The sequence below is a fragment of the Eretmochelys imbricata genome, chromosome 3 (genome assembly GCF_965152235.1).
Source record: "Eretmochelys imbricata isolate rEreImb1 chromosome 3, rEreImb1.hap1, whole genome shotgun sequence".
NCBI lineage: Eukaryota > Metazoa > Chordata > Testudines > Cheloniidae > Eretmochelys > Eretmochelys imbricata.
The window spans coordinates 211,150,777-211,164,751 of NC_135574.1; the positions used below are offsets into that span (position 1 = coordinate 211,150,777).

The 13,975-nt window shown below is 42.8% G+C and overlaps 1 protein-coding gene across 2 annotated transcripts in view; it reads right to left on the reverse strand.

Annotated features, from left to right (window-relative positions):
* Positions 1 to 13,975, reverse strand: part of MRPS5 (mitochondrial ribosomal protein S5) — a 95,266-nt gene that overhangs the window by 34,024 nt on the left and 47,267 nt on the right. The gene's annotated exons all lie outside the window — the stretch shown is intronic.

Here is a 13,975-nt window from a genome sequence, read left to right on the forward strand (position 1 = left end):
GCCATAGCCTAAAGAGAAGCTGCAGAAGTAACTCATGCTCTTATTTGGGTCTTGCCTCTAGCCCCATCAACAGAATAAACTTCTGACTCAAGTGTGATGGTGTTTTCAACTCAGGCTAGCTGGCCTGACTGGTAATATAGGCTAAAGCCCAAGTGCTGCTTTCGCTCAGGGCTGGTAACTCATGCACTTTGCAGTGAGGATGCAGGCTAAGGTACTCGAATGCTGACAGTTCTCCAATGCCTTCCTACAATTCCCCCTGCGTGCCCAGGACAGACAAATTCTCCCACAATTTGCTGGGAAAGAATCAAGAGTGTCTCAGCTCGCTGCAGCACTAACTATGTAATGTGCCCACATAAGTCCTAGAGACACACATGAGTAAGTGCAGCACCAGGGTGGACCCAGTAACTCGAGTGTGGCCGGCTCACACCTGAGCTGGGATAACCCAAGTGTTGACCATCGGGTTAATGCGGCACTGATGGAATACCCATAGAAGGAATATCAGAAATTGTTATGGTTTATTTTCATAGGAGGATCTATGAGTCAGAACCACATTCCAGGCTACCAAACTGCAAATTACTTGATAGTTTAATATTCCACTCACAATATATCAAACATCCCAAGCCAATGATTTATAGGCTGGGAGGCTGAATGATGAAAGTAGGAAGATTTGTTTATAAAAATACAAATTGCAATTGGCATCAGAAAAACCCTACTTTACAGAGAGACCAAATTCTAACCCCCAAACTATCTGAAAAAGCTTAGTTTATGGCTGAGACCTCTTGTTCTCTTATTGATAACATTTTGGGTGCTTTTCTTAAAGGTGGCTTAAAAAAACCCGATAGGAAATGCTTTTCACTGTCTCTGACGGACATGGTCAATATTATCCAGAGAAAAGACAAAATTTCCATTTATTCTAAAGCCAATCCCAAAGCTATCATATTTGAAAAGCACGTTTGAGCCAACATCTCACTTGGAGTGAATTATTACTCAAGAAATTTCATGTGTACCTTATAATTTTTCAGTCAAAAATGTCAAACATCGCAGACGCTGCAATTTCATGCCACATTTCACTTCTGCAATATTTTTCTTTCATCATGCCATTTGTAAAAGCATTGTCTGGAAAACCTTAACTTTCAGTGACTTACAAAAAAGTTAAAATCTGTGATTCTATGCATTAATAATGAAATAGTTAATAAGAAGTTTCATTTTTGCCAGAAAAAAAATCCTGTTGTGGGAGAAGCAGTAATAAAATTGGTTAAAAACCCCACCTAATCTACCAGATAGATTAAAATGCATGTTTTAGGTTTTTAAATAAACACATGCTAATTATTGCTAGGTGGCTCAAGGTTAATTGAAACAATGACCTTTAAACACTAACTTACATTACAGTAACAATCTTTTATAGCATATCAAAAATGTATTTCTAATTAGAAGATGCAGACATGAATGATTAGAACAATGCAGGATCCAGGTTTTGTTAACAATGTTATGCAGATTAGAGCAGCGTTGCTCAATGAGCAACCAGTCCCGGAGGCCTCCCTGACACAGTTTAGGAAGGCAGCAAGCCAGTCCCTAGTATCAAAAAGGTTGAGAAATACTGAACTAAGGCATGCTGACACTGTATTTTCATGTTGCATCCACAGACTACTCAGCTTTGTATTTCAAGGTAGCCCAAAAAACTACAGGAATTATGCATAAGGGTCTTATGTGGCAGTTTTCTTCAAATTTCCCACTGCCGTACTACCACCAGTGCAGCTCCACTGGGGCTGACGTGCCGCCAGTGGCTGCTGGCATTTTAGCGATGGAGTCATCTTGAACCTGCTCTGAGCAGGGGACATGCTGGTTAAAATACTGGGTGTTTGGCCACTGTTGCTTCCACCAGTGGAACTGAACTGTTGAAAGTGAAAGGGTGGGAAATTAGGCACTTTTAGTGTGTGCCAACAAGGTCCACACTGGCCAGTTTGTGTGCAACACGCTAGCATGTACTAGAAATTACACCCATTCTAGTGCAAACTAATGTAGACAAGCCCTAACTTATGTCATACCAAACTCCATATACAGACTGCAACATTTGCATGTTTGCTTTCTACCATATACAGGGTTGGCTTCTTGCTTTGAGTGTGTTATTGTTAATATCCTTGTGTTGCTTCCTGTGTACTTTATTTTCCTGTATAATATTAGGTATATTCTGTGTACCAAACTGCCTATTCAAATGCATACCTCCCTGTAACTATCCCTCTGAAACATAAGCCAGTGGTTAGAAAGGAAACACCACTATGCTTTGCTGAAACCTTCAGATTTGAATCTCACTGAAAAGGATTATTACATGTGTAGAAAGAATTCAACATTTCGGAGGGGTTGCATTATTGACCTAGAACCCAGCTAAAAGATGGCCAGACCTATACAAAATTCCTCAAATGAACTGACAATGATCGAAGAGAAGCATCGAAAAATCTGAAAACAAGAGCAAATGACCAAAAGGCGGAGTGTTTCTACAAATGGCAGAGGCAGCTTCAGTGCCAAGGAAAACCACCGGTCTGCCCTTGATAGAGGGCATTTGTTTATTATTACACTCTGGTTCCTTCTAAAGCTTCCCCTTGCCTGTGTGCAAGAGTCAAAAGAACTCTGACCTCACCTTACAAGCTTTCATGCCACCCTGATTTATTTCATGCATACTAGGTCTTGTTTTCTAATTCTGACTAAGCTAAACTACAAGACACTGCAGGACTGCAGAACACTGTTAGGCACTGCATTTACTAAGTGGCCACATGGTTCACTGAAGGCCCCATGTTCTGAGGAAAGAAAAGAAGTTAATTTTATTATAGATGACAAAAGAAAAGAACTCTTGCATTTACAGGCGTTAATAATAGCACATGTACTCTCTGTCAAGCATAACTGTAGCTATTAATCCTCATTAGCTCAAAATTTAAGTAATAAGCACCACTGCCATTTTGGGCTTTTTTTGAACCTTCCAGTCTAGGATCTCAAAGCATTCAGTAAACAACGAAGTGAGCCTGACAACATCTCTGTGAAACTGGAAGTATTAATGGCAGATGGGGAAAGTGAGGTACAGGGAGGGAATTTAAGTCATTAGCTCAAAATCACACAGGAGGGCCAGGATTAGAAATCACATCTTGTAACAACACCCAGTCCTATGTGTTAATACTCAGAGTACGCCAGTATTTCTTTGTGATGATCTCGGAGCTGGCTTACTGGAAACCTCAGCACGTTTGTATCTTAATTCACATTTAGGGAAAAGTTAAGCCAGCTTTTTCTTTTTCTAAATGGCACTACCTCCAAATAGTACTACTCTCTTTCAATAGCTAAAGAGCCAGTGTTCACAGTAGGGTAACATTTTGTTGTTCACAAAATATTGGTAAGGCTGCATCTTTGGTCATAAAAAGGTTCTCTCAAAGCAGTATATTTAACTTCCAGAGAACTGCTGACAAAAGCAGGATAACATTAAACAGCCTTCCGGGTTAGCTTTCACCCTGTCCTTTCACCCTGACAGCAGCAGCAGAGAATAATACTGAATGACAAAAATGGGAAATGCATACAAATGAAGCACTAGATATGCCATCTATTTAAAGTATGAATACTAACAAGACTTGTTTACTTCAAAACCCAGGCTCCTTACCATATAAAAGATGGGACTCAATTATCTACTTCAGTTTATAGCTGGCCTTGGATACCAACAATCTTTGCTGCTGCGGACAGTTCTTTTAAATGACCCACCATTCTTACCATTATCAGCTAAAATTCATAATACTCTATTAAAACCACACAGCCTCCTGCTGCTCTTAAAAACATTTTTTCCTGTTCAAATGAAGCAGACATAAACAGACTAACTGCAACAGTACTGTGTGGTGCCAAGGCTAGTTTTATAATTTAATCTAATAGTTATACCTTGAGTGTAAAAAAAACCCATCTAACACACACGGAAGGCCCCAACATTACCTAACACCTTCTCTGTCGCGTCCAAACCGGCAATCATCTGGGGCATGGAACTGTAAGAGCAAAAGCCACTTGCAACAGTATGCCATGAAGCTAAACAAAAGCAAAGAACTCTCAGGTACTGTTAGAATATTTTAGTTTAACTACTGCAACAGAGGTGTGACTAAATTAAAATAAATTCTATTTTGACACACTTGTTAGAAAATAAACTTTGAAATCCACAAACGGCCACCCACACTTGTAAGAAAAATGTATCTCATGGTTTTTAAGAATTTTGTGCTTTGCTGATCCCCAGGATAGTCATGACCTGAAGAGCCATATGAGAAGGCGTGGTCTATTTCGTTGCTACAGAGGAGCTCCACCTGGGTGGTGGCAGACCAGCGAGGAAAGTGAGATGATGCCTCTCTCCCTCCCCTGGCAATGCTGGGAAAAGTGTTCCTGACTTGGTAGCAGGTGCTTTCACTCCATACAGAACTGTGCAGAGAGCACAGAGAAGTCAGTAAAGGGTTCAGCTGTGCGAGCACAAAGGGGAGGATGTTTCCTTGTGCCCTCTTCATTTTGGCTGCTTGGGTAACTGCCCAACTCTGAGGACAGAAAGGACATTTCCTACTAGGTATTGTTTTGTTTTGTTTTTAAAACCTCAATTCAGCCTGTCAGGGTGGCTCCTCTTAGTGGGGTTTTGACCTGTCTAAGGGATCCCGGTTTACGTGCAGTGAAATTAGGGCTCAGCAGAGTGAGGACATGTTGTTCACTGTTTCATTACTTTCTGCTAAAGTATAAAAGAGTGGGGCTACGTGCAAGCAAAGCAGAGGAGCGAGACAGCATGTCACCATTGTGGGGACCCCTAGAGCCTGAGCTCCTCTTACACGAGGGTTGTGCGATCACACACAGGTGAACAGAGTCACAGAAAGTGAGGTACTGCTAGCATTGGGACTGATCTTCATTTACTAGCTAAAGCCTTTTAGGCCACACATTCATATTATTTTCTCTCAAAGCATTAATGCTCTCGGGGGAAATCCTAAACTGATCAACTGCTATGACCAATGTGTCATGCACATTTATTCTCAGGAACAAAGACTGTTTATTTCAGGGAACCATGTAGGAGCAAGAATTGCCTTCAGAAGGGAATAGAAGACACAAAAGTGTTAAGTCAAAGGGAACTTCTGCTCATCCCCCTTCCTTTGGGGGAAAACAGATGGAACTTAACTGTCTAGCAATTATAACCCAGAAAAACAAGTCTACAATCTGCACCGAGTGGTATAAAATATGACTTAACGCGCAGAATGATGACATCTGGCATATGATTTATTGATTATACCACAGTCTATGATGAATCCTCAGTTAGTTTACTCACAACAGCAAAGATGAAATATCTTCAGAAAACAGCAGTTCAGCAAAACTTCACAAGGGCTACGTGAATTAAAACTCAGTGAAGCAACTCTTTTTGGACACACATCATCTATCTAAATAAAGCAAAAAACTATTTTGTGTAACCTGACAAAACATCACAACACTTTAATCAATCAAGATATTTCATATAAGTCATATAGGCTATCTGGCAATCTGTTCAGACTAAACATTTGCAAACTTTTATACATACATAGGCTTATTTTCTTAGTGAAGAAAAAGAATGGAATGATTCTAGTGTGTTATTTCACCACCCAGTAGTAAAGAGTTTGTCAACGCATCTATGATAGAGCTCCCAGTTTAGAGTTGGGAACACAGCTACTGAAGCTCACTTCAGGTGCAAATCAATTCTAAAATGTTTCCAACTCTGGAGTTATCGATTTTTAAATTTTCTCCCTTGAAACAGAGAAGGAAGAAGCATGGTCTAGTGGCTTATTACTATAGTGCCTACGAGCTCTGGTCACGGCCCAGGACCACACCATGCTAGGTGCTGCACAAACAGAACAAAAGGACAGTCCCTGCCCCCAAAAAAGCTTACAATCTAACTAGAAGAGAGACAGATGGACAGAATAGGGAATACAAGTAAACAAGCAGATAATATCAAGTCGGGATTCTTAGGTTCTATTCCCATCTCTGCCACATACTTCCTGTGTGACTACAGAACAGTCACCCACATTTTCAAAAGTGGGCTCTGATTTTGGATGTCCAACTTGAGACAACTTGGGCTGGCTTTTCAGATGGGCAGAAAATTTATAACTCCAACTGAAGTCAAAGAGAGCTGTGGATTCTAAGCATGTCTGAAAATGCAGGTCCCAGGTCCCCCAGAAGACCTCACATGAGAACAGACAAAACAGTCTAATAGCCGGGGTAGTTGATGGCAATAATACAGATAGCCAGTCACTTTCCCATTTTCTTTTTGCGAATACAGACTAACACGGCTGCTACTCTGAAACCCGTCACTTAAATAAGTGTCTTGTCACATTCAGTGGTAAACAAGGCTTGCCTTTAGGACCATCATTGTGTTTCTGCCCTTTGTTTCTCTTCCTTTCCTCCTCCCGGTGTGTCTTCTTCTCCTCTCAACACTTTCCCCCAAGCAGCAACTCCCACTTCCTTCCTATAAGCTTCCCTCCTGCACTCTTCCCTCATTCTATATGCTAATATGATCAGCAGTGAAATAGTTAGGAAATGTCCACAGTAGGCTTTACATTTAATATCCCAGGGAGTCTTCATTAGGCTTTACAATTAATATCCCAGGGAGATGAATGGGGTAACGGAGTGCCTCACACAGTTTGTTGCTCCAGGCTGTTTGCTGAGTCTGATGACAACACTGCATTGGTGTAAACTCCAGGTTTCAGAGTAGCAGCCGTGTTAGTCTGTATTCACAAAAAGAAAAAGGAGTACTTGTGGCACCTCAGAGACTAACAAATTTATCTGAGCATAAGCTTTCGTGAGCTAGAGCTCGCTTCATCGGATGCAAGTTTAGTTACTGTATTATCAGAATACTACTACTTCACAGGTCTTATAGATCTCAAAATGCTATACAAAGAAGGTCAGAATCATCATCTCCACTTTACAGATGGGAAAACTGAGGCACAGAGCAGATACGTGACTTGCCAAAGCAAGCCAGTGGCACAGCCTGGACTAGAACCCATGTGTAAGAGCCATATTCTATACTTGATCTTTGTGCAAATCTTCCAAAGTCTTCAAAGAGACCTGCTGTGGATTAAGGCGTGTATAATGTCCTAAGCTTATTCCCCAGACCTCAGATCATGATTAGAAATGGAGTTAGAAATCTACTAAATTTAATAACGAAACTGTTGGATACTAATCGAGTAGGAATGTTCTCGTATCGAAAACTATGATAGATCTGGGAGAGACACAGGCTTTTCATTGGGCCTATGTCTAAGAGGCCGATGCACAACTCTCTAGTTAGAAAATATCTCAGCTGCAGAAATTCATATGTAGTTAACTGGCCAGAAGTCACTGACAAGCACCATCCCGCCGCAGTTGTTCAGGACTATTGCAGGAAGATGCATCAAGAGAACCCTTAGCTGCAGCCTGTAGCTAGCTTTCGAGAATGACATGCTATCATAAAATACTAGATCCATTCTTGGTACTTATTATATTATTTACATGCCAAAGCTATGCTAGTCACATTCCGCAGGGCCCATCCAGCACCACAGGACCTCCCTGGCTGCTAGCTCTGCACAGCTTTCTGCAGCTGCCTGAGGCCACCTGCTTTTGAACAGCAGCAGCAGAGACTCTGCTGAGACCCCTTCACCATATATGGAAATCACACTCAGTCATGGGAATGAGAGTGTCCCTCCAGCCCTGGTCCAAACGGGGGAAAGCTATTCACGTGGGGAAGGAAGCACTCAGTTATAGGGAACCTGTCAGCAGCTGCAGATTACTATTTTATGGAGAGGGGATGGTACCAAAGACTCTGCTCTTCCTTCCCAGGTAAATTTGTCAATTACATTGATCTGATTTGTCTTCCCATAGGGGATCTCAACTATACTTACTGCAGGTGCTCCAGGAGCTGGGCGCATTGGGGAACTGGAGTACAGGCCTTCTGGCAGGCAAGGAATTTGTTCTATGGGTTCTTTTTCCTCTAAGTATGTGTCCCACTCCCAGCTGCAGGACAGAAAGAAGGCTTTCTATAGGGCGTTCCATGGTGCCAGAGTCTGCAGCTGCCCAATGGTGGTGTGTCTTTAAAAGCTTCATATATATACTGTGACAGGGTCGGGCCAGATGGCCACAGAAGAGTGATCCTATTGGGATCCAGGAAGTGGATGGGCGGAAGCTCGCCCACTGCTAAAGGATCCCCCCCCCAGCCTAAGAGGGGGATCCACAGGACCTGGAAACCAAGTAAAATAGAAGAGTGACAGAAGGCAGATATATTAGCCCCAGATTACGCAGGTCCCTTTTCCCTGGGTAAGGTAACAGGGGAGGTTCCAGAACAATCAGGAACTTGCTTGAACCAATTAAGGCAGGCAGACTAATTAGGACACCTGGAGCCAATTAAGAAGCTGCTAGAATCAATTAATACAGGCAGGCTAATCAGGGCACCTGATTTAAAAAGGACTTCAGTCAGTGAGGGGTGTGCAAGGAGCTGAGAGTGAGAGGGTGTGCTGCTGGAGGACTGAGGAGTATAAACGCTATCTGGCAACAGGAGGAAGGTCTTGTGGTGAGGATACAGAAGGTGTTGGGAGGAGGCCATGGCGAAGTAGCCCATGGAGTTGTAGCTGTCCCACAGGTGTTACAAGAATACTGTAAACAGCTGTGATCCACAGGGCCCTGGGCTGGAACCCGGTGTCAAGGGCGGGCCCAGGTTCCCCCATCCCCCTATTGGATATAAGAGGAGTTGACCTGGACTGCGGGTCCCACCAGAGGGGAAGGTCCCTGGCCTGTCCCCTGACCCACTAGGTGGATCAGCATAGACTGCGGGGATTGTTCTCCTTCCTTTTCCCCATTCTAGCCAGTGATGAGGTTAGCTGAGTGAACGGCAGGTTTGAGCCACTAGCAAAAGTGGCCAAACTGAGGGCTGCCGTGAATCTCTGAGGACAGCAAATCTGCCAATAAGAGCAGGACCGACCAAGGCAGAGGAGGAACTTTGTCACAATATATTTTGGATCAGGTCATTAGCTTAAATTCTTCTGAAAAAACACATGCTGTGAAATTTGTAATCACATATAGAATTCCAATGGAGGTGAAGAGAACTTATTTGCAATTAAAAATCAAAGATTTATTCATGTGCACAGATCCTACTACAGGTCAGTCAGCTCCACTGTACTTCAGAGTCTGTCAATTTCCATTATTTATCTCTCTTCTGAGGTGTTAATAATTGATGTATAAACATAAAGTTAGCTTGGAATTGAAACAACTTTGTTAATAACCACTCTTACCTGTTTTTAAAATAACATATGAAAGTTTGTTTTAAAGTGGCAGTAAAAAGATTATGCTTTTGTAATTATGCAGCATTTTAAAATACAAGATTTCAGAGGCCATTGTGATGGTTTATGCCTTTGCAGTACCTTTTCCTCTCCCAATTTCCTGCTGGAAACTCCCTCTGAAAAATTCTCTTCAGAGCTGTCAGGTCCCAATGTGCAGCCCCATAAAAGGATCACTGGCACAGTTCACCGCTTTGAAAAGCTGCTAGAACCTGCCATTTCACGTGGCCCCAATGGCTGGTTCACTGGCCTACAGTAAGCTGCCACAATTAGCACATAATTGACTTTCCCTCCTTACTTACCCATGAAGGAGAAGCAGAACTATTTTAAAGGAATAAAAATAGGCCGTGATTTTCACAAGCGACTAGTGATTTTGTGAGCTGAGTTTTTGGGTGCCCAACTTGAGACACCTTAAAGAGGATGAATTTCAGAGGCAGGTGGCTCAGGCCCACTCAAGGGGTCTGAAACACTAAGGGCATAGCTGTCCAAGAACTACTGAGCTCTGATGGAGGTCCGAGTGGTGAGGCTGCTGTCACTGCCCCAGCCTCACTGCAGTCAGGGGAGAAAGGGGGAGCATGCTAACAGAAGGCAAAACATTTTTGGCATTCGAACAGTTGATATCCATTCTGAAGGACACAATACCTGCATGTGAACTGGTGGCAAATGAGTCACAGACATCGACTTTGTTCTGTATCTAAGGATATCACTAAATATTGCCTATGCAATGTCATTGTTTCCATAGCAACTAAAGCATTTCAAATGGAACGGAGAGAGACTAATATAAGACAAATGGGGGGGCATAAACATGATATGTGATGGCATGGTGTTGTGTGGTGCTAAGCGTTAACGTCCACTGTTTTTGGATGAATTGCATAATTCATTAATAACTTCACCATTGATAAATAATGAGGTCATTCCAGACCTGTGCAATAAAAACTTTATACCTCCCCTCCACAAAGTCTCCATTTTTGTAATATTTTGTTTTCAAATTGAAATTAAGTTTTAAATCTTTTAAAATCATTTTCTCCTACCAGTTCCCTAAAACCATGGCTGATGAGGAACTTGGATGGATAACCCTTAGCCTAAAGTTTTGCCATCAGTTACGGAACATTTTGATAGCAATATGGGTTTAGTAACCAATATCACTTCTCACTACCTCCTCACTTTGCACACAAGGATCACACAGAATTTTGCAAATATTAACTCATTAAGCCTTACAACAACCAACAATATTTTCCATAGAAATACACACAAAAAAATGCAGAAAACAAACAATCTAACAAATGTACATATTTCACGCAACTTATTTTTGAGAACCATACTGAAAATAGCTTGTAAGGCCCTTCAACTTGTATTCTAGGAAATAGGTCGTAATTGCAGATAGCACATGTAATTTTCCTTGGCTATAACATTCTCCATCCCCACACCACATTTCAGAGGCGAGAATCATCGCTCTATAGAATATGATGTAGTGCAGACGGCTCAATAAGAGTTTTACACTTTCTGTAGTTCCCTGATCCCCAACATTACACTGTATCACTTTTCTTGTTTCTATCTTCCTCAGAAGTGTTAAAATGCTGCGGTGTGAACTCAATAAGGATTATACATGAGTTTTTGCTCACACATGCTTTTGGATCACTTTATTTTTATAAAGTAATCTTAACTCAGCTGCCACACTAACATTCACCATTACCAAAACCTGCCAAGGCAACTCGGGAAACGTTTCTAACATTTGTTAAGGTGGTTCACGGACTTCAGAAAGTACTTACGACATACATTAAAATGCATCCTGTAACTGCTGTTAAAAAAAATTCCAAAGATGTTGAAAAAAAAGCAACCAATCATGAAGTTGAAGATTCAGAACAATTCCAAAATATTTCACCATGACTAAAGACTGAGAGGTAGGTCTGAGGGAATCTACAGTGTCAAGGCTGAACTAGATAGTGGGAACTACAGCCAGTGCTGTAGCTTGCTTATCAAGAGGAGATAAAAAGACCAGTGGAAGTAAATATAGCTAGGCATTAACATCTTTTCCTCAACAGTTTAAAAGGTACTAAAATCTTATCCAATTAGCGAATATATGCTGACACAAGAGCACCTTTATTATTAAGGTTGAAGGCTAAACACAAAAAAGAAGCTTGCAAGAAGTGGAAGATTGGACAAATGACCAGGGATGAGTATAAAAATACTGCTCAAGCATGCAGGAGTGAAATCAGGAAGACCAAATCACACCTAGAGTTGCAGCTAGCAAGAGATATTAAGAGTAACAAGAAGGGCTTCTTCAGGTATGTTAGCAACAAGAAGAAAGCCAAGGAAAGCGTGGACCTCTTACTGAATGAGGGAGGCAACCTAGTGACAGAGGATGTACTCAAATGTTTTTTTTGCCTCTCTTCACGAACAAGGTCAGCTCCCAGACTACTGCACTGGGCAGCACAGAATGGAGAGGAGGTGGCCAGCCCTCTGTGGAGAAAGAAGTGGTTCGGGACTATTTAGAAAAGCTGGACGTGCACAAGTCCATGGGGCCGGATGCGCTGCATCCGAGGGTGCTAAAGGAGTTGGCGGATGTGATTGCAGAGCCATTAGCCATTATCTTTGAAAACTCATGTCAATCGGGGGAAGTCCCGGATGACTGGAAAAAGGCTAATGTAGAGCCCATCTTTAAAAAATGGAAAGAGGAGGATCCGGGAAACTACAAGGCAGTCAGCCTCACCTCAGTCCCTGGAAAAATCCTGGAGCCGGTTCTCAAGGAATTAATTCTGAAGCACTTAGAGGAAAGTGATCAGGAACAGTCAGCATGGATTCACCAAGGGCAAGTCATGCCTGACTAATCTAATTGCCTTCTCTGATGAGATAACTGGCTTTGTGGATGAGGGGAAAGCAATGGACGTGTTATTCCTTGACTTTAGCAAAGCTTTTGACACGGTCTCCCACGGTATTCTTGCCAGCAAGTTAAAGTAGTATGGGCTGGATGAATGGACTATAAGGTGGATAGAAAGCTGGCTAGATCGTCAGGCTCAAAGGGTATTGCTCCATGTCTAGTTGGCAGCCGGTATCAAGCGAAGTGCCCCACGGATTGGTCCTGGGGCTGGTTTTGTTCAATGTCTTCGTTAATGATCTGGAGGATGGCGTGGACTGCACCCTCAGCAAGTTTGCAGAGGACACTAAAGTGGGAGGAGTGGTAGATACACTGGAGGGTAGGGATAGGATACAGAGGGCCCTGGACAAATTAGAGGATTGGGCCAAAAGAAATCTGATGAGGTTCAACAAGGACAAGCGCAGAGTCCTACACTTAGGAAGGAAGAATCCCATGCACTGCTACAGACTAGGGACTGAATGGCTCTGCAGCAGTTCTGCAGAAAAGGACCTAGGGGTTACAGTGGACGAGAGGCTGGATATGAGTCAACAGGGTGCCCTTGTTGCCAAGAAGGCTAATGGCATTTTGGGCTGTATAAGTAGGGGCATTGCCAGCAGATCGAGGGACGTGATCGTTCCCCTCTATTCGACATTGGTGAGGCCTCATCTGGAGTACTACGTCCAGTTTTGGGCCCCACACTATAAGACAGATGTGGAAAAATTGGAAAGCAGAGGGCAACAAAAATGATTAGGGGACTGGAACACATGACTTATTAGGAAAGGCTGAGGGAACTGGAATTGTTTAGTCTGCAGAAGAGAAGAATGAGGGGGGATTTGATAGCTGCTTTCAACTACCTGAAAGGGGGTTCCAAAGAGGATGGATCTAGACTGTTCTCAATGGTAGCAGATGACAGAACAAGGAGTAATGGTCTCAAGTTGCAGTGGGAGAGGTTTAGGTTGGATATTAGGAAAATCTTTTTCAACAGGAGGGTGGTGAAGCAGTGGAATGGGTTACCTAGGGAGGTGGTTGAATCTCCTTCCTTTGAGGTTTTTAAGGTCAGGCTTGAGAAAGCCCTGGCTGGGATGAGTTAGTTGGGGATTGGTCCTGCTTTGAGCAGGGGGTTGGACTAGATGACCTCCTGAGGTCCCTTCCAACCCTGATATTCTATGATTCTAAGGCTAACCTTCCATTATCAGCCTTAGGATTGTGGTTACCAACACCACCTTAATCAACCTGAAATTTCACATGCTTGAGTTTATGCCAGGTTAGCGTTTTCCCTAGGAGGTCTGAGGCACATCAGGTAAAGCATTTGGGAAATTAAAAAACAAACAACAAAACTTCCTGGGCTTTTCTGGTTTTAAAAAGAGGGAGGGGACCGACCATGCACACCTCTTGTAATTGACTTGCCTATTTGCTTCTGTTTCTTCATAAATGGAGCTATTGTATTTGCCAGGGGTTCTCAAACTTCACTACATCGTAACCCCCTTCTGACAACAGTTACTACATGACCGGGGGGTGGGGGGTGAGGGAGAGAGGAGGGAGCCCGAGCTCTGATGCCCAAGGTGGGGATGGAGATCGGGCTTCAGCTTCAGTCCTGAGTCCCAGAAAGTCTAATGCAGGCCTTGGTGACCCAATAAAATGGGGTCGTGACCCACTTTGGGGTCCTGCGCCACAGTTTGAGAACTGCTGGTATTTGCTATATAGAACTTTGTTTTGTAGTAGGAGATAATAGGGGACATGAAGAAGTACTCTCTTCAGCCAACTTGCTTTAGCTTAAGGAAGAACTATGCATGAGCGTTATCTTCAAACA